This window comes from Lissotriton helveticus, chromosome 5_1 (genome assembly GCF_964261635.1).
Source record: "Lissotriton helveticus chromosome 5_1, aLisHel1.1, whole genome shotgun sequence".
Lineage (NCBI taxonomy): Eukaryota > Metazoa > Chordata > Amphibia > Caudata > Salamandridae > Lissotriton > Lissotriton helveticus.
In genome coordinates this window covers 118,150,115-118,173,962 of record NC_136065.1, presented here as the reverse complement: position 1 = coordinate 118,173,962, position 23,848 = coordinate 118,150,115, and the positions used below count along the sequence as shown (strand labels likewise).

Here is a 23,848-nt window from a genome sequence, read left to right as displayed (position 1 = left end):
TGCCACACCAAAACGGCCAGAGGAAGTGGTTTCAAATGAAAAACATGTGGTCAGTGCTGTTTCCATGCTGCTTCCATCTTAAATAACTACCTCATCCAAGTGATTACATCATGTGTATCAACAGTGAAATCGAGTAATTGTGATTAATGTCTTTTGTTGTATGTTAAAAATTACATAACCAATCTAATATTGTGAGACACCAATGCATTTTATTAATAGTGAAAATAAATAGGTCTATCTTTCCCTTCCATAATTGCAAATTTTTTGGGTGCTCCAGACTTTAATCATCTGTTGCAGAATCCATTGCCTATGCAGTTGACCTACTTACACCTCATTGTAGCAGGGCTGTAGTCTGTGGTAGCACTATGTAACTTTGTTCCTTTTTTTGCACTGACCACATCTAGAGGGAGACATGTGTGCGGTTATATGCTTTCCACTTCTGCATTTTTGTAATAGTAGCAGCTGAAACCCTACCTGTTTGGAATTCACTTCAAGAGGAGAGAACCCGAAATTGTTGAGGTGGTCCATTTTCCTACAGGGTATGACCTTTTCAGTGGAACACACACCAGGGACTGACCATGTCAATGCAGATGGCCTTTCCTGGTTTTTCCACTTAGACAATGAAAACTATCAGGGGATAGGTTAGTTGCTCATCACCTGTTGTCAGGGGTCATGTAGAAATGTGCCCTTCTTGTATGGTCACCCCCTCCACTTTCTGCTCCAATGGTGATGGTTATGCCTCTGAAAGTGCACTGGAGCATGCTGCCCAGGCTCCAGTGCCAGTGCTCTTTCCCTAAAACTAATATGTGTGAATTGGTAACCCCAATTGGAAAATACTTTAACCCCCTTATAAGTCCCTATATTATGGCCCCCGTGGTACCAGGCCATGGGCGTTAAAGAGTTCACCAGGGCCTGAAGCACTGGTTGTGCCTCCCTGGAGGACCCAAGTGAACTACTGACGGCAGACCTGCCATCGCAGACTGTAGTGCAAGCTTATATCTCCCTATGGTGGCCTTTATCATTAAATGACACCATAAGTGATAGACGGTCTATGGGATAAAATGGTCTGGCACCCGAAGAAACCCGAGGTTGGCAGATCCATTTTGTTATCACCTAAATATGTCATGTTTGGTATCAAACGAAGAGTCTCATCACCCCTGGCCCGAATCTTGTGTCGAGGATGATGTGGCATGCACCCGGGTGGCTAAATTAGAGGTTGACCATTTGGTTGCCCCAGCCTTTCCTTTGTCCTGGCTGACATCCAGTACTTGCTGCTGCCAAGACAGAAATGTGCCCCCTGCCAGGAGGTGTGACCTCTCCCAGGAGTCAGAAACAATGGCCTGGATGGGAAGGAGGTCACACCTACCTCCCTGACAGGTTGGCTATTAAAGTGACACATCAAGCTTCAAAGACGGCACCACCTTTGATATGTAACAAGGATGCTTCCCCTATGCCCAGGTGCACTTGCACACTGCGCAGGTGGGAATATTAGGTATTCAGGAGGTGTACACCCCCAGAAGGCTAACACCACCTCTAGGGTGGGATATCTGGTCTATACAGCTAAAGGAGAGTTATGGCATTTTTAAAAGTGGTAGAATTGTGGCTTTCTGTGCAGAAAAGTTTAACTACAACCCGGGATATGGTCTCCTCAGGGGCGGATTAGCCAATGGGGCAAGTACGCTATTGGCAACTTGAACCCACACCTCTAACACCTAAAGGTCTAGGATTTAAGGGCTAACCTCAGTTCTGAACCAACCTGCATCAAAGAGGACTAAGAGGAGACCAGAGTATGTGACAACAGGACTTACACAAACCAAAAGAGGGATCCTCTGCATCTGTGGCAACACTCCTGGAACAGCATGACCAAGACTCATCCTAGGCGGAAGCTCGATTCCCTCAGACAGAGGAACTCCTGTGAGAGTCAGAAGCAACCTCAGACTCTCCTGAAATAGTGGCACTAGTCCCCTGCAAACTGCAGGTAAAACACCACTCTGGATCTGAGAAATCGCTGGCCATCGGGCTCTCCCAGGGATCGCTCAAATCTAGATGGTCTAGTGTATTGTGAGACCTGTAGTCCTGCCCTCCATCAGGTTTCTGGGAGCTACTATGTCCCCCGGGACCTCTGAACATTGAAGTACCCATCTGTTGTGCTTACTGCTCCCAAGGCTTGTTGGACACCGGTCTGGCAACTGACCCCTTCACCTGATGCTGCATCTATAGGCAATGCCCTACAACTATCGTCTGACGTCAACAATGGCTCAGTTGTTGAGATTTTGCACCCTGTTTCTTCATAGCACTGTGTTTAAGCGTTAAAGCAGCTCTCCCGTGGCTCCCGTTCAGCACCATGGTCAACCAGGACAACTCTGCACCCATGATCCACAGGCCAGGTAAAACTGACCTGACTGCTGTTACTTTATTCTAGAACTCACATCACCTTTAACCTCATGACTTCCACGCAACTCGACCTGCAAGTGACTGACTGTCACTACCTCTTATTCCCAATGACCACAATGCAAAAGTTCTGCAGTATTGACTTGCTGTGATTTATGTTTCTTCTAAAATCCCAAACTCCAGTTATATGTATCTGATCGTGTGAGTTTGGGTGTCTAAATTAATATAAAACTCTACTTTATTTGAATAAATTGGTGTTGGATTTCTTTCGAGTCATGTCAATTACTTATTGTCCATGTTGGTACTTTGACATGCTTAACACATGTTCTTCTCGTAAAGCTGTTATGGTGAATCCAAGGACCATCTTTTGGGCATGTGAGAGCATTGAAAGCATTGGCTAATCATTTGCCTAGCCCACTGGCTGAGAAAAACATGTTTTGTGCTCATCCTTCAGAATATCCTCCAGCACAGTGCTTCTAACTGTCAGATAAATCATCAACTTTTAATACAATTTTACTATGAGGACAAACTTAGATGGTATTGGTTTCCCACGATATTCAGGAGAACAGGGTGCTGAAAACAGGAGCTACCCTATGAACGGCCAAGAGCCTGGGTGATGAACTTATGCAACAGTGGCTGATAGCTCTATATGTTATATGCTCACTGATTTACAAATCATTAATTTTACATACGTCTTACAAAAGACTTCCAATGTAAAGTTATTTATAACAAAGCCATACAAAGGTATTTACGAAAAAACGTATTAAATATGTCATCACATTATTAATATGAAGTACTGTGCAAAGGTGCTCAAGTGTTCACACCTTGACAACTTAAGAGCTATGGGAAATAATTGTACATTAAAAGTACCAATATAATGAAGAAACTTGATGGCACCCAAGACACCATTGGGCAGATTTAACAAACTTTCATGCAGCGTAATGCAGCAAGACAACTTGCTGCGCTGCGTGAAAGGGAGAGGGCAGGAATGCGCCATATTTACTAATATATGGTGTATTCCTGCTCTCTCCCTGCACTGCACACAATCTGCTGCCTAACAGCAATCCAGGCACTCTTGCGCCATGGTACAAGAGTGCATGAGTTGCAAGTTTTTATTGCAGGAAGAGACACCTTCTTGCACAAAAACAATTCTTTGAGCAGGGCCGGACTGGCCATAGCGGGCACCGGGCATTTCCCCTGTGGGCCGTCAGGGTGGATGCCAGTTTTGAGCCCCTGGGGGCTGATTTTTGTTACAGAGGGCGAGCAATATTGGCCCCCTGTAACAAAATCGGCCGAAACTGGCCCTCGCAAACAGCTACGGGCAGCCGAGCAGTTTGCCAGGGCCTATTTCAGTACCCCGTCTGGCACTGTCATTAAGACTTTTTTTCAGAATGCAGCACACTTAGAAAGAAGAAACAACGAGGAGTTGCATCTCCCGTGGGAAGGCATAGTATGTTGACACATACTCAGGCTTACCAGTCATGGTAAATCTTGGAGTGTGCCAAACTCCATGAGTGGACGTGCAGGAGCACCCACGCTCACCTATGTAACACCTTCCCAAGGCAGAGTAACGCAAGGCAGCGGCTTGCTCTGTATTGCATTACTCCACATTTAGCAAGCAATGCAGGGCCACGTAAACATGGTGAATCTGACTTATTCTACTGGAATAGAACACAGGCCTACGAAGGAATCATGTAATGTATTTTTTAACAGTTTTATAGAGCATGAACTTTCCCCAAACCTATTGGAGAGCTTTACAAGAGCACCAATTAAATGACACCAGGTCACATTAACTTTTTTAGGCATGAGGAGATTAAGTGATTTGCCAAGAATCACAGGATATTGAGCCGATGCAGAAACTCTCATCTGTTTCCCAGTTACATAGTTGGTGGCTATGGCAGTGACACCACATAATTTCCAGTGAGAAGGCTTCGGAGCCATACTAATCGCAATACGGCTCCTTGGTAGAGTGGCAACAGAATGAATGCAAGGAAATGGTTTCCAATCCTAGTATTTCGCAATACACTACTGTACAGATGTTTGCTAACATCAATAGAGGGCAGAAAGAGTGCTGGGAAGAGTGTTGCGCCCTACTGATACTGCAATATGTGCTCCATTCAGCCGTTAGTTTTGATTGGCTCCACCGGCCTGAAGAGGCAGATCAGATATGCAGCAGTTGAAAGCTCTGGTAAGCGTATTTCCAACTTTGCATAAGAGAGGACTTTTTTCCATCGAACTTTAAGAATGGGGCACAGTCTGTTCTTTTCAGTGTTTAGTAGTGGGTGGGCGGAACTCGTAGAATTCCGCTACTCAAGTGGCAGCCTTCTATCTGTGAATGGTCGTGACCACCCATGTTAGAAAAATCTCACCTGATGTCCTCCTAGCAACCAGAAATCATGGTAGCGGACGCCAAATCTCACTCATGGTCGCAAACGTACCGTTCCTAAGCGATACATGAGAAATAATTCCGCCACCTGGCGGTTGGTGGAATTTGGCCAGAACTCTGCCAATTCCACCGGCAGAAAGGAATATTTCACCCACCCCTAGTGTTTAGATCTGATTCCATATCACCATGTTTCCATCCTTGGTAGAGTGGCAACAGAATGACTGCAAGGAAATGGTTTCCAATCCTGGTACTTCATTTAACACCACAGTGTCTTCTGGGAATTGTAGTCTTGGGGGCTTATTTACACGGCAATTACGCCACCGGTGCGTCACTTTTTTAACAGGCACACCAGGGGTGCAGTGTGCCTGCCTATATTTTACAAGCCAATGTAAAGCCACCCTGCATGGCTTTTCCGGGCCTTGTAAATATGGCTCCCATTCATGCATTACTCTGCGTGAAAGGGGTGTACCATGGGTGTTGTTGTGGGTATTTCCACGCAACATCCAGGGAACCTGGCGCTTTCCCAGATTTACAAGGTTTTGTAAAGCTGGGAATGGGTCAGATTCCTACACCCCCCTCAGGGTAGGTGTAACAGAGGCCCAACGAGGGGAAATACCTTTATTTTTTCTTGTTTTTATGTGTGCTGCATTCCGCATAGAATGTGCAAAACTCCTCTTGTGATTGTTTTTGTGCTGGATTGTGTCCCTCCTGCACAAAAAAAATCACTTCTAGAACACAGTAAACAAAGCAAAATGCGGCTGACCACAGTTCTGCACCTCAGTTCCTAAGTCAACAGATTAGTAAAATGTCTGTGCAAACACATCCGGAGTTCGCTGTACTTTCACTCCACTGGAAACCAGATAAATGAGTTCATAAAGAGAAGGAAGGTGCACCAGGATGATGTCAATGAGCTTCAAATGTATTCCAATATATATCCTTTATTATATTTTCAGTATAAAAAATAGGGACATCAGCCAACGCGTTACGTTTCGAATGGAACTTCGTTAGGGCTCAAGTATCAGGATCTTGATTCAAATAATTAATATACGACAGTCAATAGATTCCAAAAAGTAAATCCAAGTAGGTGGAGGCTGGGGTTCGCATATCACAAATGAATGTCAGAATCCACAGACTTTCAAGCAGAAAAAACGGTCCAAATGACGTTAGCCCAGGTCCTCCATATTCACCGGCAGCTTAAGTACCCAACACAGACACCACTGCACCATGGCACATGGATGCCTGCGTTGGCGAATGGCAGCCAATTGTGCACCAACGCAGGGGAAAAGAAAAGGAATGTTCTGTCATTTTTAGGTTTCGGCCTGATCCAGCGCATGCGCTGCCTTCGGCAGAGACATCTAGTAGGTGCTCTGGAAATGCTACTTTGCTGGCGATCTGCTTGCTAGAACACACACAAGAGCGCGCGCGCATGTGCGTTATAACAAGCAGATCGCCAGCAAAGGAGCACTTGCGGTGATGCGTGTGCACACCACTCACGTCACCACTCGCGGTTTTTGTTTTTTTAAATTTCATTTTGCTTTCGCCAATGCTTGTTTTCCTTGTTCTCGTTTCCGTGAGACCTAGCACCCAATGGCATAGCATAACAAATCAAAGCATAGGATAGCAAAACATAGCATAACAAAACAAAGCATAGGATAGCAAAACTAAACATAGCATAGCATAACAAAACAAAGCATAGCATAACAAAACATAGCATAGCATAACAAAACATAGCATAGCATAACAAAACACAGAATAGCATAACAAAACACAGCATAGGATAGCATAACAAATCAAAGCATAGGACAGCAAAACAGCATTACAAAACAAAACATAGGATAGCAAAACAAAACATAGCATAACATAACACATAGCATAACAAAACTAGCAAAACACAACAAAACATAGCATAGCTTAACAAAACACAACAAAACATAGCATAGCAAAACAAAACATAACAGCATAGCAAAACAGCATACCAAACACAACAAAACATAGCATAGCAAAACAAAGCATAGCATAATAAAACATAACAAAACATAGCATAGCACAACAAAACATAGCATAGCATAACAAATCATAGCAAAACATAGTATAGCATAACAAAACACAGCATAGCATAACAAAACACAGAATAACATAACAAAACACAGCATAGCATAGCATAACAAATCAAAGCATAGGATAGCAAAGCATAGCATAACAAAACAAAACATAGGATAGCAAAACAAAACATAGCATACAGCATCACTCCGCACCACCACAGCATCACTCGGGCACCACAACATCACTATGCGCTACCACAGCATCACTGAACGCCACAGCATCACTCTGTGCAACCATTCAACAACAACTGGTTAAAATATGTTCTCTCAATGTTTCAAGCTTTATTACAAATGTAACAAAAAGATGTTAATATTTCACTTCTGTTCTTGGATTTTCGTCACAATAAAATACACTGAACGTAATCTTCACAAAAGTTATTTACAAAAGTTTAAGCTATTGCCATTATAAATTACAATAACTTGTATTTAAGTATTAATTATTGGAAAAAAATTAAAAGCCATTGTTATTTGTAATATCAATACATGTAAGTCACGTTAATGCAACACATATTGCATTACATATGCTTTAGGTGTCACATTTGCGAAAGTTATAACTATTGGCATTGTAAATGACAAAGCTATTCATTTCGCTATTTTCGAAAACAAAACATAAATAAAAAATGTGTAATTTGCAATACTAATAGCTCCAACGTTCCTAATGCGAGACCTATTGCATTGCAAATGCTTGTTTGTAATTGTTGTGCCCGCCCGTCGCTTTTCTTACCCGCCACTTTCCTCCGTTTCTATTTTCATGATGCTCACTCCAACTACGGCAGTGTCCCCTTTGTTATGAGTGCCGATGCCTCCGGGCATGTCATTTAATGCAGGAAGCACGCTGCACCAAGGTTTGCAAGATACTTCTAAAATCGCAGAAATGTTGCTGTAGGCTCCTGAAGTGGGTACTGTTCCTGTCGCCAAATGTAGTAAGTGATCCCACAGTTATGATTGGATGCTCCAGTTGTAGATATCAAAAGTGGTAAACAGAAGGAGCCTACGGCCAGCATAGCCAACGCATCGGAGAACCAACTGACTAACTGGTGTGCCGACTTTATCAGGACAACTCCTGACATTTTAAATAGTAATAATACCATAAGCATGTCATCACATACAAAGAGCCATCTTGTATGCTTGTGCACATTCATCTTACAACGCATGCTTTCACATTACATGCCTTTACCCCGCGAGTTTTACAACGCAAGTCGTTACAACGACTTGCGTTGGGGGTGCTGGATAGTGAGTAGTTTAATTTACTATTCCAACTCCAGTCCCCGCGGATAGTAGGGAAGGTGTTGGATAGTAAATTAAACTATTCCCTATCCTAGAGCGCCCCCCAGCGCAAGCCGTTGTAATGACTTGCGTTATAATAGTTGCGTGGTAATGGTATGTCGTTGTAATAGTTGCCTTGTAATGGTTGTTCACCACAGTAAGCGCTATTTAAATGCAAGTACAATAATAGGGAGACAGCCTTGCTAAAGGGGGAGCAAAGAGCTATGTTAAACGCTATGGTACAGGCCGGCAGCAGTCAGCCCCTGTAAAACCAGACACTACTGGAATTATAGCTAGGAGACCTACTAATAATCAGTGTTTTCTAATGACTGTCTGTGCTGTACTCTGCAATCTCTAAGCAACAAGACCACTGTTTTCCTGCTGGCCCTTTAAATTCAGCAGTGCCTAATGCACGTCGTGGCTGTATGGCAAAAGAGATGGATGATACCAAAACAATGGAAAAAGGGGGTTAGGCTGGCCAGGGCACAATTTTCCTAATATTCTGACTGGCTGCCCCGGGCCACCAAAGGTGGCCACCTACGAGGGCGGCCACCCTTAGTGCCAGAGGATGGCACAGACCCATGAGCGGTCTAGTGTTGGGGGACCAGATGGTCCCCCTGTGAGGTCACTTCCTTCGTCCAGGGGGAGGGGCAACACAAGCTATACGACTCAGGGGCGAGGGTCAAGCGCCCTCTTTGTTCCTGGCTGCGGTGGCGAGCTGACCCTCGCCCCTCCCCCCCTTCCCCCGTGGACCTAGGACGGTGGCTGCCCATGCGCTTTTTGCCCGCCATTCCGCTTACCCTGCTATCGGCCAGTAAGGGGGGGCTTGTTGCTACTAATATTACTGTCTTTTGTGTTGCAGGCGGAGTTACAGGGCGATCCAATGCAGGAAGGTACAGAAGGGTACCCTCTACAGGAGCCCCGGAAGGGTGCGAGAGCAAATTATCCCCAGGGAGATCCACGCTGGGATGGATCCTGGAGGAGTGACGGCGCCCCGTTAGTCCTTCGGGCGGTTGTAGACCTGAGCAACCGGGGGTTGCCAACAACGCTCTGCCCCCCGGAGAGGGAGGGGCGAGAGTAAGGGGCGGAATAGAGGTCCGCCGAGGGGAGGGGTTAGAGCTACTCCCAAAACTGACAACGCCCCCGCGGTTAACACCAGGGGGGTTATGGCTCATCAGGTGGGCGGGTCGCGAGAGGCGGCTGCTCTTGGATCGCCCGTAAGATAACCCAACATGTTGGCATAATGTACATGCTAATAAAGCTGCAACAACTTTCTCCAACAAAACATTGTGTGGTGTCTGTTATCTGGGAAAGTTGGAGGAGGAGCGGTCCGGGGTTTGGGCCGATATTGGCACTATTCTCTGTGCCAGTGTTCGTGTACTCTTCAGTGCTGTCCTCTAAAGCCCTGCCTTTGCTTGTGGTAGCTGGCCAATTATCATTTTCCCATGCCATCAACCATCAGGCCGCTTTGTCCGGACTGGAAGTACTCCATTTAATAAACTTTTCTTTGTTTTCTGGGTAAGGATATTAAGCAGATTTTTAAACCTGCTGGTGAGTGTTTTTGGGAATTACAAACGTGTAACAGACTAGTTCTGTTGTAAAGTGCCCTAATGCTCTTGGTAACAGGTAACAGGTTTGAGCTATGAAGAAAAGCATTTGCAAAATCAATAGATCTCGCATTTACGCGAGATTAAGCTATTGGCATTGTAATTGACAATGCCTTTTATTTATGTTTTAAAAAACGAGAACCAAAATTAAATGCATCATTTGCAATGTCAATAGCTCAAACTCGCGTAAATGCAAAACCTATGGCATTGCAAATGCTTGTTTTCAAGTGCTGATGGCAGTAGATTCAATCTACGTGGGCAAGAAACAAGTTTTCTATCTTTGATTATCTAATTTTTTGATAAGTCAGGCAGAGGTGTGGAGCAGCGGCCAGGGCGAGTGGAAGAGGTGTGGCGCAGCGGACAGGGCGACTGACGCTAGGCGCTGGGGATCACGGTTCGGCGGCAGGGGTCTGCCCAGCACCATGTGACTCTGGGCCAGGGCCGGCCTAAGGCATGTGCAAGCTGTGCACCTGCACAGGGCCGCCAAACCCCAGGGGCCGCCATGCCAATATATATCCCTAGACACATATTTGCGTGGCGGCCCCTGGCAGGGATTTGGCGGCCTCGGGCCCCCTACCTACACTCCCTGCTCAGGGCCTCCGTGAGCCTCGAGCCGGCCCTGTCTGGGCAATAGCTTGCTTAATCTTCCCGACGGCCCCCAGCGCCGGGAAACCTACGGGTAGCTCTGCGCTTTACAAAATACATGATTATTATTATCCACCGTATTTAGGGGCTCATTAGGATGGCGGATTTTCCGCATCCTCCGGGCCGGCGGAAGCCACCGCCGGCCCGGAGGATGCGGAAAATCCTCTGAGGACCCACCAAAGACCCACCGCAACATTAGGATGGCTGGTGGGTCCTGGTTTCAGTCCGCCGCTTTTCCGCCGCGGTTGACTTACAACCGCGGCGGAAAAGCTGTAACATGGCTGGCGGTGTCTATCAGACACCGCCAGCCATATTAGGATAGTGTAAAAGAGATGCTTTGCCGTGGAAAAGCATACGGACTTTGACTTCGGGGGCCCGTTGCGGGCCCCCTGGGTGAAGGGGGGTAGGGGATGCACATGGGGGTACCCATGGTACCCCCCTGCATTTGTATGCAGAAAACGGCAGGCACCGCGCGGTGCCTGCCGCTTTCTGCATACAAATGCAACACATGCATTTTTAACATTGCGGTGGGTGCAGCTTGAAGCTGCACCCGCCGCAATGTTAAAGATAGAGGATGTGACCGCCACCCTGGCGGTCACATCCTAATGTTCACGGAGGGAACGCCGCTGCCCATGCGGACGTTCCCTCCTACTCTGGGGTCACAGACGGACTCAAGTCCGTCCGCGATCCTAATGAGCCCCTTAATATTGTTCTAGTAAATTAGTCCACAGTGAACCAATGATGCTTGATAGTTAAATAGTCTTGGTTGCTTTGAGTATCCCTTGTGTTCGTTTACTAGCTGAAGTCAGGACACTGTCCCCATTCATAGACAAATTATCACATTAATGAGGAGTTTGTCCTGAAAATATGCCTGAAATTGGCATTACAATCGAAGCGTGAGCTGCTTGCACTCCATTAAAGGCTGCCATTTGGTAATATCATGATATATACACATCGTTGTCCGAGTTAATAATTTTCTGATAGCATACCATACCAGGAAAGGGGAAGTTAAGCAATGTGATCCTCATGATTAAAGTTAACTCAGTGAGAAGTACCAGGTATAATATATCTAATGGGTTTCCTAAATAGTTTTTAAATTCAGACCCTGGAGAATCAAACAAGTCTTGCTATTTTGTTTATCATCACAGGTCACACCTGAAAGGTGCATAATGTGTGTAAATCTGTGAAAAATTGGTTTGTGTATTCGTTTGTCGCTACATTGTTTTTCATTTCCTGTTTGTGCTGCCACTTTATCCATACACAAGGATGTTTGCATGCCTTAAACAAAGTTTTCTCCTCCTTTCGAGAGACCCACTGTACAGGTTGATGAGCAGTTGTTTGAGCTGGAGTTACTGGTGTTGGTGGACCATTGTCAAGGTGCTTGTGATAGAAAATTTCCTAACAGAGAAGGATCGTTTTTCAGCTCTTCAGTCCTTCTGATTAGGGACATACTGTACCTCCAGAGTGTTGTGTCCCTAATTAAGGATTCTTTTGGTAACTTTGGTTGCTTGGCTTCTCTGCAGTGATGGAGAATTGCAACTTCTCCAGGGACCCTCCGCCAACCTCTGTAGAATTTTAAAACAGTGTGAACCGAAATCTGTATCACTTCCCTGGGGTTGACGATCATTTTCTCGCTATCAGGGGTATGGGGCTCCCTGTAAAAACACTCCAGGTATTGCACTCCATGCTGATACATTCAAAGTTGGGTCTACCACATTGTTGGGGAAGATGTGGTTTTCAAATAAAAATATACCAGTATTTGGATATTGCTTATTGAGATAATCCATCATATCTGCCCAATTGGGGTGCTTTTTGGGGATAATAATTTCATCCAAGTCATTGATTACCACATACTTGCTGCTGTACATATTTCTGTAGACACAGTCGTTAAGGGTTGCCAATTGTCCATAATAGCCCAAATTTCTTGGGTAAGGATCCATTGAAAAATGCCAGTTTGTAGAGACATCAAGATACAAGTCAATTGGCCAAGGTATCACCTCAACAGTACCTTCAGAGATGTAATGCTGTAAGACTCTCTCTACCAGCAAGCTGCAGCTATGTTTATAGATCATCACTTTCTGGGCACCAAGCAGTTTGTACATCTCTATGGCTTGAATGATTTGTAAAACATTGGTCGAATTTCCAAACATAGTGGAAATACAGACCGTGAAGTTGGAAGTTATTGTATTTGGCCCGCGGTTTCTTATCTCAAATACAGGGAGCTTGGCAATGTCTCCTTTGTTGGACCAGTGAATTGACACATATTTTGGGTTGCAGTGGCTGACTTGTGGGCAAAGGAGATGTGCTATGACATAGGGGAACCCAAAATCATGGGCAAGAAAATCGATAACCGCCTTCTTTACAGCCATATAGCCCTTAATGTTACTGCAGTCGGACCAACAGTAGAGTTCTTTCACTTCCTGCCGATGAACAATGGCGACCACCCGTGCAGAGTAATTTTCTCGTTTATCGTAATAAGCTCCGATTATGAAGGTTCGGTTGTCACTCAGGGGTGTAACACCTTGATTGGTATGTTCTTGTACTGTGTTTTTTGGAACAATGGAAAGGTTTTCTAGCGCATAGTGTATCACAGAAGTTTGAAATATGGCTGCCAGTAAACAGCACACCCGCCATTTTCTTAACAAAGCCATTTCCAAATAGCGTATTTTTTTGTACAGCAGCCTCCATGTACCTGGAATCAAAATAAAGGTATATGGTTTAATAGCACAGTTAAAAGTATTGTTCAATGAAAGGTAAAACAGGTAAACTAATTCATTCTTGATTTACCACTTCTAATCACTGCATTGTGGATGATGATGCAAGCATTATGTAAACACAACTCGGTAAATAATTAGTATCTCTGCCAAGCACAGGTTTGAACCAACATGACAATCCTTGGCAAAAAAAAAACCAGACAGGTTAAAACCAATGCACCCCATCAACTTGCCTTGTTATCGGGCACTGTTTTTTAGGGGCTTTATTTCAAGCAACTTTAATTGCAGGATAAATTAAGCCAAACAATTGCACAAATAAGTACAACTTTACTAAAAGCATAAGTAGAAATATATTAACAGCCAAGAATCAGTCACAATCGACCACCTGGGACACTTTCACCCACATGCATCAAACAGAATTGCATTCGCAAACGGTGCGAATCGCAAAATTCGGCCGTTTGCGAATGCAATTCTTTGTTTTGGGGTGCATTAACCTTTTTTGTTTTTTTGCAATTTAAGAAATCGCAAATTATTTGCGATTTCTGAAATTGCGATTACATTTAAGAAATCGCAATTTTGCGATTTCTTAAATGCAATGCATCATCTGAAAAAGTTTGCGAATTCGCAAATTAGAAGTGTTAAATTAGCATGAAGTCAACCTTCATGGTAATTTAAGAAAAGTTTAAAAAATGCACAAAAGTCAATTTTTGACACTTTCATTTTACACTCACACATGCCCTTGGGCATGTATGTGTGAAAAATGGACTGTAAGTTACATTTCTGGGGTGCAGGGGGGGTCCTTTGGACCCCCCCTGCACCCTAGAAATTGCATTCTCATTTTGCGATTCCTTAATTGCGAATCGCAAAATGAGAATGCCTTCCCATTTATTCCTATGGGCCTCTAGGCCCATAGGAATCAATGTAAAGGGATTCCTTATTTGCGATTCGCAAAATTGGGAATCGCGAATAAGGAATCGCAAAAAAAAATTGTGAATTTTTAATGCATAGGTATTTGCGATTTCTAAATTGCGATTCCTTAATTTTCGCAATTTAGGAATCGCAAATACCAACAATGATGCATGTGGCCGTTTATTCCTAAACCTGGACCCAGAGATATGGTTGATTGTAGGGGGTGATTTTTATTGCCATTTCGAACCCCTCGTCACCCTGAATCATTCAGTTTCTACTGAAGAAGACCTTTACTGGTCTATACCCGATCCCCTGACTACCCCAACCAAAGTATGATCACCACTGGTAATGCAGCTCAACTCACATACCCTAGCTTTTTCACTTAGGGCATGTAATGGAAGAACTGCATCCGACCAGCCAAGTCAGCACACTTTTAACAGAGCAGGCCAATCCTCCCTAATTGATTACATCATGGTGGAAACGAGATTCTGGGATAAGGTCCTTGATTTTTGTATCATGCAGAGGCAGGACAGCGAACACAATGCCCTGAATTTGACCCCCTTTATCCTTTTTGGGTCAAATCTACAGCGCTGCAGGATGATCTGATGTATGTACTTTGTGGGCTCTGGAGTATTGCCGCAGAACTTGTCATTGCAGGAGGAAGCTGCTGATGGCCATCAAAAGCAATCACTTTGTGAAATCGCCTCAGCTGGTACAAGCACCCAAAGGAGGGACAACTCAGAGGAATGGACCATTAGAAAGTCATCATGTCTGAATGGTACAAGAAAAAACCTATGGCAGTTGGTGTGTGTGCCAAAAGCCCACTGAAGAGATACACAGGGTCTAGCAGACAGCGCCAGCGCTGTTGAGGCTTCAATAAATAAAATGTTACCAGAATGACAAAAATCCAATCAGTAGAACCAGTTCAGTTTTAATGTTTTAGGTACGTTTAGCATCTAAACGCACAAAGGGCCACTCATGGTCATTTGGAGGTGCTAGACCAAGGGACAATCATAAGTTCAGGCTGACCATGATGGCGAGCGAGTCAGATACAGGGACTAGGTTAGTCCCACTGAAAATGTTACCATCTCAAAGTCCAATGCAAAGAGCCCAGTTCTTAGTGGAGGATGCCTTGTGGTGCAGGGAGAGTGTTGCAGATGACTACTGCTGCAACGCGAAAAGCAGGCCTGGCATCACAGATGGTTGTAACTGTTACATGGAGATCCAGTCAAGGGTTGCAGACGCTTGTTGGTGGAGCTTCAGTTAGAGGTTACACAGGCTGTCAAAGATGTAGAGGAAAGTGCAGATCTCATGTTGCAAGTTGTCACTGGTGGTCACTGTAGCGCTCAGAGTCAGTTCACTAGAGTTTCAATTTGGCGGACACCACAGGCGGCAGAGTCTTGGTGCACGCCGGCTGATTCACAGTCATGAAGAGCCCAAAACGTCAGAATTTTCCATTGTTCATAGAGGAGTGCACTCCGATGCCATCCAAGGGTCCTGAACCTGAGGAGGCACCCCCATTTCTTTAGTCGTGTCCCTTTCCTGACTAATGAACTCCTCCTTCTCACAGGATAAGAGATATTTTTAAATCACTTTTAATGACTGCTACTTCCCAGACAGTCTCCCTCCTGGTTGAGGATGGTTAATCATTTGGAGAACAAACCCTCAAGTGATAATGCCTCAATGATAATACTATCCATCCTACTGTGAATGTGTGGTTGAGGGTCTCCAAAACAATCTGCTTGAGACTCTGTATTGTTGACACAAGTGATTCATTCCCTTTCAAAGACAAGATTGCACCTTTGGAAGCTGAATAAATCTCTCCTCTCTCCTTCTTGTCTTTTTGAGCCACATTAAGGGTGCCTTATACCACCATCATTCGTGGGCCACAAATCGCCAAATGACAAATGAGTGGTATCATTTGGACCACTCAGCCACCGGCCAGTCTGACAGCAGCTGGTCAGACCACTATCTGTTCAGAGTCTTGGTCCCTTTGGCTAGGCGGCCCACGCAACCACCCCAGAATGGAGGATAGTATGAAGGTGGAGCAAAATTGAGGCAGGCAGCCTAGGGGATGCTTTGAGAGGAAACCTGCCTAGGAGGACACAGACTGATGAGCTTGAACAGGACATTGAATCTCTTACTAAGAGGCTGAAAGATGCCATCAATAAGGTGGCAGCCCCATGGTGTGGGGACCAGGAGCTCCAGGGGGTCCCTCTAGCACTGGCATAGGCAGCGGGTACCTGGCGTGAGAGCTCCTGACTGGGTCCATAGCGTGGGGGGGGCCCTCCATGTACATTTTACAGGGGAGTCCCCAACACAGTCACACACTAATGCCAATATACAAGTGTTTTAGAAGTGATTTTTTAAAATTCCTTTGACCCATTTTATCAACATACTGTATGTCGCTGTATGTAAATCATTTAAATAGATTATATTGCTGATAATTGGTTGCATGTAATGGCTGATTGTACGTACTTTGAAGATTGTTTTCTGGCATTATAGTCTAAGTAATTAAATACAAATAAACATCATTGTGATGAAATGCTCTGTCAGCAGGTATTCTGGCCCAAAACACACACAAGATCTCTTCAATATTCAATGTTCCTACTCCGTATGGAACAGAGTGGCATATGTTTTACTTCTTTGTACGTGTACTAGACATGAAGTGACCTTTAAGGGTGAGCACTCATGGTAGGCTTATGTGTTCCCTTGTCAATCCACACATTATTGAGAGGATCATTCTTGAGTCAAATCTGGGACTCCTGTGCAGAGGGTATTGCCATATCCACACTGGAAAAGATGCAGTTGTGTTTGGTGGTTGTGCACTGGACAGAGTTGGTCCCATGCCGATTGTTTTTTCTATGCAATGTGAGTTTTGAAGAATGGGTCAGAGTCAATAATGAAGGTGAGGCATTTTGCTTTGGTGCTTCGTCAAGGGGAGAATCTGTCCAGATACATGTGTTTGAGTCACTCTTGGACGTTGACTTCTTTGTGGTCATTTGCAGGGAGGATTGATTCAGTTTGGTAGGGTACACCTTCAGTAAGGAACTTGAAATCCATTATTCAGTGATAGGCGTTTTCTGATAAGGCCTTTTTTGTAGACCTTTAGGTACAGTTGAGTATTACTGCCATACTGATGAATTATTGATTCTATGGATGATGAGATTTGTGAGGTGCTTCTTGTACAGAAAGAAAATGACTCAAGAGACAATGATGTGGAGAGAAACAGCGCAAGTCACAACAAGTTACAGGAGTGAGATGTATTTATTGAAAATGTACTAAGAAAAATTTGAAAGGGGGCAGAGCCCTAATATGAACGAAGATGGTGACTTCCTTGTGAAACACCCAAGCCTGGGGCTCTCTATCGCCTATTTCCATGACCCAAGGGGGTTTTCCTTCCCTTCCCAGGGTACCCCTCTGTCCGGAAAGACCCTGATCTGTCCACAGACTGTTGCCCTGTGTGGCAGGATAACAGTGAGGAGTGTTCAAGGAGCGTGCTGCTCTGCCAGTGACACGTGTAGGCTCTCGCCAGCCTGCACAGCACTGTGTCCTCGCTGACACCAGCTTCAACGACCCTTCAGCTGGTACTACGACATATACAAGATCCTGTCTTACCCTCTTGATGGACCACTACTGGTAACCCAGGAGGTGCTGGTTCTGCCATAGGGCCATATCCGGCAGTCCGCCTCCCGGGCCGTGGGTGTTATTCAGGGGCACTGCCATCTTGGATCGGGCAGGCTAGAGAGGTGCTGATGCTGTCAGGTGTCTCTTACCAGTAAAACGCCTCACGAGTGTGTCCATGTGATATTCTGCCTCTGCTCCACCCCCTTCTGTGCACCTGAATCTCTGTAGGACCCAAGGCATATCAACCCAATTCACGGACCCTAAATGGCCCCAAGCGCAAACAGTTCATAAAATCGATGGCCTTGAAATGTCAGTGACAGAAACCATGACAGTGGAACTTTGAACACACAGAAGCAATTGATGGACCTTGAAGACCACTGCCGCAGGAATAATTCCTGCATTTTTGGAGTCGCTGAGTTTGAAAACACTCACGATGTCCCAACATTCCTCCAGACATTTCTCACAGAACTCCTGGGCCTCACCTTTTCACTCCCTCTTGAACTTAAACAGGCAGATTGCACCACCTCCCAGTCCTCATCTGCTCGTCTTGGCTGCAAAAACTTCATAGACTGCTAATAGAGTTCAGCTCCCATAAACTGGTCATTGGCGGTGTTTGGAACTTAATTCTGTATCCTTTCCTGGACAAATTGAGAAGACCAAATGTGAGATGTGTTGGTGACCGGACTGTGCTTCAAGATCTGATGGACGACCACTCCTGATATGATATATGGTCTCTGCTACATACTACGGACTGGGAAATATACATGCCTCTCTCCCGCCTATGTTTCAGAGTCTCGGTTGAACTTCTTCTGACTAACACCATGGCTATATCTATAACACGAACATGCACTATTGGCGTAAGGGCAGTCTCTGACCAGGTTCTTATCGCTCTTACCCGGTACTTGCATCTGACTTTGCCCAAATCACACACATGGTGACAGACATGTAAAAACTCAAGTCACAGGAGAAGAAGACCCAATTGAAGGCCCTTTTTGATAACTACCTGGTACTCAATAAGCCCTACGATGGATTCCAAACAGGTCCTATAGGTGGCAGGGAAGGCTTACTCACACAAGATGCTGATGAGAGAAGCCGGTATTGCACAGGTCATGGCTGCCATGAGGATAAAGGTGTTGGAAACTAAAGTGAAGTCCCTCCAGGAGGATTTCTAGACATCCTAACCCTAAACGTCTGAGGATGCACTTGGCAAAGAAACTTGAACTCAATGAAGTTAATACACTGGAAGTGGAAAAGACACCCTCCAGCATCAGGCAGACCTCCTATGAACACAGTGAAAAGGGCGTGTGACTACCGATGATGCAACTAAAGCAGGGGGAAGCTCATTGATGATCCGAGACTCATTTGTTGGATATTACGTGAACATTTTCTATCTTCTACTCATTGCTCTATACCAGGGAAAGTCCCGTGGATACCAAGCGAAAACATGCATTCATGGCGGGCCTCCGTATCTCTACTCTCCTCCCGAATGATGGGGAGGAATTGAACTTAGACGTCTCAGAGGAGAAAGTTGCAGAGACCGTTACAACTTTGAATAAGGGAGTAAGAAATTGGGTTACTGCTTGAGGGGAGTAAAACCCTCTGAAGCAGCAATCACAATTCTTTTCAAGATTAAATCACAAGCAAACCCTAAATTAGCCTGTGCTCGTCCTCAGGTAGCTTGGCAAAGAGCAGTCACTTAGAGGCAATATGTAAAGTATTTGGGCAACACTTAAAACAGTAACACAGAGAAAACACATCACAAAAGGATCCCACAAAAGACTTAGAAAAATAGAGTAATTTTTAATAAATAAAACAGGACCTAAATGACAAAAACCCAGGTAGTAGAACCAGATAAATTAAATTTTAAGGATTGTAGGAAAAATAACACCTAAAACTACAAATCACCAATTGTGGCTATCTGGTCTTGCTGGACCAGTTCAAAGGCATAAGCTCAGGCAGACCGTAATGGAGTGCAGGCCGGCTACAGGGACCCATTTAGGCCCACTCAACAAAGTACCTTAAATCCTGGATTAAGGAGCATTGCAAAGATCCACGTCGAAGATACGTTTCGCAGCTGAAGTGATGCATCAGTTCTGAGATGCGGCCAGGCTGTGGGTGCAGGTCCAAAATAATCTTTGAGGATCCCGTCGATAAGGACTTGTGATGCAAATTTCTGAGGATTTTAGGGTCTATGTATCAAGGTAAGCGATTTGCATCATTTACCGAGCTTCAGAAAAAATATGGTCTTAATAGAGGGGACTTCTTCAAATTTGTGCAGATCCGTAGTTTTTTAGAGTCGAAGAATTTATTAAGTACTGAATTTATGAATAAAATAGACTTGATTGAAAACTGTAGGAAAAAAGACCGCATCAGTACAATATATCAAATGATGCTATGCAGAATACAAGATAATTTAGTTGTTTATGCAGACAAATGGCAAAGAAGTTTGGGTATAGAGAATGTGGATATTGTTAGGTCTTTAGAAGTGGGCAGCAAGGTCATATTTAACGGATCATTTAAAAGTCAGCATTTCATGTCTATTTTTGATTTATATTATACACCTTCAAAATTGTCGAAATGGAATGCTCAGAAGGGTACCAATTGTAGCCGCTGTGGCCTTTTAGCTGTGGACTCGATCCACATGTTTTTTCATTGCCCGAGATTAACTCAATTTGTATCAAAAATACAAGATTTTCTAAATCTGATCATGGAATCAACTGTTGTTTTAACACCAGAATTAGTCATTCTCGGAATTCAAACCGATCAGATTGGGAATAAAACCCTAGAAGAAGAAGGTTTTCTATTTTTGGCTATGTCTGCATATTGATTTTGTATAACCTCGCGGTGGCTAGATGTCGATCCACCGATATTTCACCAATGGCAATTTCAACTGCTTAGTATTTATCGACTAGAAAAGGCTGTGTATAAACTTAAGGGCCAGGAAAAGAAAGCTTTTTGGACAAAAATTATGGTCGATTGCAAATTGGATTTAAACCACGTTGTTTTTGTATCAATTCTATGTTAATCTCTTCTTTTCGTTTAATGAATTAATGTACTGTAATTTTCATGTGTTTTGTTTGTATCCCATACTATGCAATGTTCCACTGCCAAGAAAAAACAATCAATAAATAAAAAAAATTAAAAAAGAGGATGCGGCGTGCAGTCAGGGCGATGCCTCAGTTCCAAGGGCTGCGAGGCTACAATGCAGAGTCTGGTGTTGTCATTGAGGGTGCTGTGAGAAGGTATGTGAGGGTCTGCATTGGGAATGCATCCCACAGTGGTGGATCCGCTGTGGTTCAAAAACATGCAGTAGCAGCGATGCATCAGTTCTTCTCGGGGTTGTGCTGCACAGCAGAGGAGAAGATTTGGTTCTGCTAGATCCACAGAGGCTGGCAGAGCACCTTAGGCTGACTTCCAAGGGTCCAGGACTGGGGTGGCAGGGTAGAGTTGACTGGGGTGGCAGGGTAGAGTTGGCAGGGTAGACTCAAAGATGGCAGAGTCCAGGTGCTTGTTCAAGGTTGTTGGAGCCGGAGGCTCTACTCTGGAGCCCAATCAACTAGTCCTTGGAGTCATTTTGGAGTCCTGGGTGTAGATCCAGTCAGGGCTTAATTTGTGCCGGTGCTTTCCGGTGCTTAGCACCGGCACTTTCTTGACAGGGCCGGGTCTACACTCTTGAACTGTGCGCACGTCACATTTTTCAATGTAAGTTAGATCCAGTCAGGGCTTAATTTGTGCCGGTGCTTTCCGGTGCTTAGACAGGGCCTGGTCTACACTCTTGCACTGTGCGCACGTCACATTTTTCAATGTAAGTTAATTTTACAGTAGTATTGTGTGTGTGATGCATGTATCAATCTGTATGAACTCAACTCTGTCAGACTCTCGTGCCGTGCCGGGCCCGCAGCCTGTTTTTCGCATCTCCCGGCAAGGAGTGAGTCACACACACTAACACTGGCTGTATTCTTATTCAAATTTAAATAAACGTAACTGTGTTGTTGGGAGGCAAATGCGCGTGGCATCATCGCACTGCGTGCTGCGGAGGCCTTCACCACTTTCTGGCTGCTGTGGGCGGGCCGGAGGTTTGGGCGTATTTTGAGTTGCTTTTTGGTTACATGATGGGGTAGGGGCTGTGCGGCAACATGCGCAGATTTTTACACATTGCCACGCCCAGCTCCCCCCCCCCTAGCATAACCACCACGTGACCGTCCGCAACGCGCAACAGGCAGCTGACCTCGCTCAAGTCACCACGAGCGGAGAATCGCGCCTTAAAGTTGGCCCCGTCCCCCGCCTCCCTAGGCCCGACCCGAGTTTGTCTGGTGGTGGGGGTACTACAATTAGGCAGCAGCAGTAGCACCAGGCTGTCCGGACCAGGCCTACTCGCAGCCGGTGCAGGGTGTGTCTGGCTGGCTGCTCTGTGTCCCGAGTCCGGAGTCCCCTGCAGGCCGGCCCGCCCAACACCACAGCAGGTAACGGGTAAGAGACCAACAACGACGTTAACAGCACATGTATTTCTCGTCGTACTGTGTTGGTGTCTTTATTCTGGTGGTGCTGTCTCTCGGTGTTCATTTGCATGTATACTGACACCTATCCGTTTCAACCAACATTCTTGTCTATTGTGGTAGCGCTCTAGTGTTTCTAGAGCGGAACAGGAAGCTGTGACACAGGAAGCGGAAGGCGGCCATATTGTTTGCCTGGCGCCGACCGCGAGCAACAGCTAAGCCCCGGCGCTCCGTAATAAAGACTTAATTAATTACATAAGTCTGGTGCCTTACTTCATTACAATGGCGACGAGTCGGGATGTTTAAATACCCGAACGCTCACGCGACCCCAGCGAGCGCACGCATCTAGCGTGAGACACCGAACGATTGACGGAGCGCGGCAGAGGAGCCCAGGCAGAGCGGCAAAGTGGCGCGAAAAGGAACCAGCACACCCTCAAGCCAGGGGGGAGCCCAAAACTGACACCAGGGCCCAGAAACGGACACTGCCCAGTGGAACCGCACCCAGAAGGGGAAGAGAGCACAGCAGGGCATCAGAGGACACCCACAGAGAGACATCAAGGTACCAAGCTCAAAATATCACTGTGGGCCCTCGTTAGTGTCCAGGCACCAAAGCAAAGCGGCGCACGCTGGCGGAGACTGCAGGCCCATCGCGTCCAGGGACAGGAGGCAGCTTGCAAGCAGCATCTATCACCACAAAGGGTGGACTAAGGGAGGACAGCGAGGGAGAGAACAAGGAGGACGGCGGAGGGGAACAAGACGCCCCGGGAAGTCCGGCCAGACAAACAGTCACTGTAGCTAAGGTCAGGAGGAACGCCCCAGCCATGGCTAACCAGAGCACGTCCCTCACCCAACTAGTCCCATTCCTAACGAAAAGCGGGGAACCGGAAAGAAAATGGGAAGACTGGAAGAGGTACTTCCTTAATTATCTGGAGGCACTGGAAGAGGAAGGTGACACCCCATTTACGAGCAAAAGGAAAAAGAAGATTTTGCTTCATAACTTAGGTCCAGAAGGGCTCAGATTATATGACACCATTGTGAAAGGTGAGAGAGCCGCAGGGGACCCTGAGGTGTTTGATCATGCCATCGAAGACTTAGACGCACATTACAGGCCTGTGGTGTGTGTCGCCATTGACAGATTCAACTTCTTTCAGAGGAAGCAAAAAAGCGGAGAGTCTGTTGACGAGTACGTCGTAGCACTGAGGAAGTTAGCTCTCACGTGCAAATTTGGGGGACTGCATGATGAACTCATCAGGGACCAGATTATTATGCACACTTCCAGTTCTCACATACAGGAGAAATTGTGGGTGAATGGCGACGCTCCACTCAAGGAAATCTGGGCGATGGTCAAGAAAGCCGAGCTATCGAGAAGGTGTGCTCAGGCAGCGAAGAGAGACGCCCAGGAGTCGCAAACGGTATGTAAAGTAATGGCGCCAAATAGAAACGATCGTTGGAAGCAGAATGAGACACGGAAGAACCAGGGAGGAAATAGAGCTGATTTCTCCGCCAGATCACAAGCGGATACCAAGTCACACAAAACAGGAAAAACCCAATGTTACAGGTGTGGTAGCAATGCCCATCTGGGAAACGACAAGGCGTGCCCCGCCTTCAAGGCCAGATGCTCTTACTGCAACATCTTTGGACACTACGAGAAGGTGTGTCGCAGGAAACCGAAAAATGCCGTAGTGCGCTTGGTGGACCAAGATCA

The 23,848-nt window shown here is 45.5% G+C and overlaps 1 pseudogene; it reads right to left on the bottom strand.

The window, feature by feature from the left end:
- Positions 1-11,769: 11,769 nt before the first annotated feature.
- LOC144753003 (uncharacterized) lies at positions 11,770-13,048 on the bottom strand (annotated as a pseudogene).
- Positions 13,049-23,848: the final 10,800 nt, after the last annotated feature.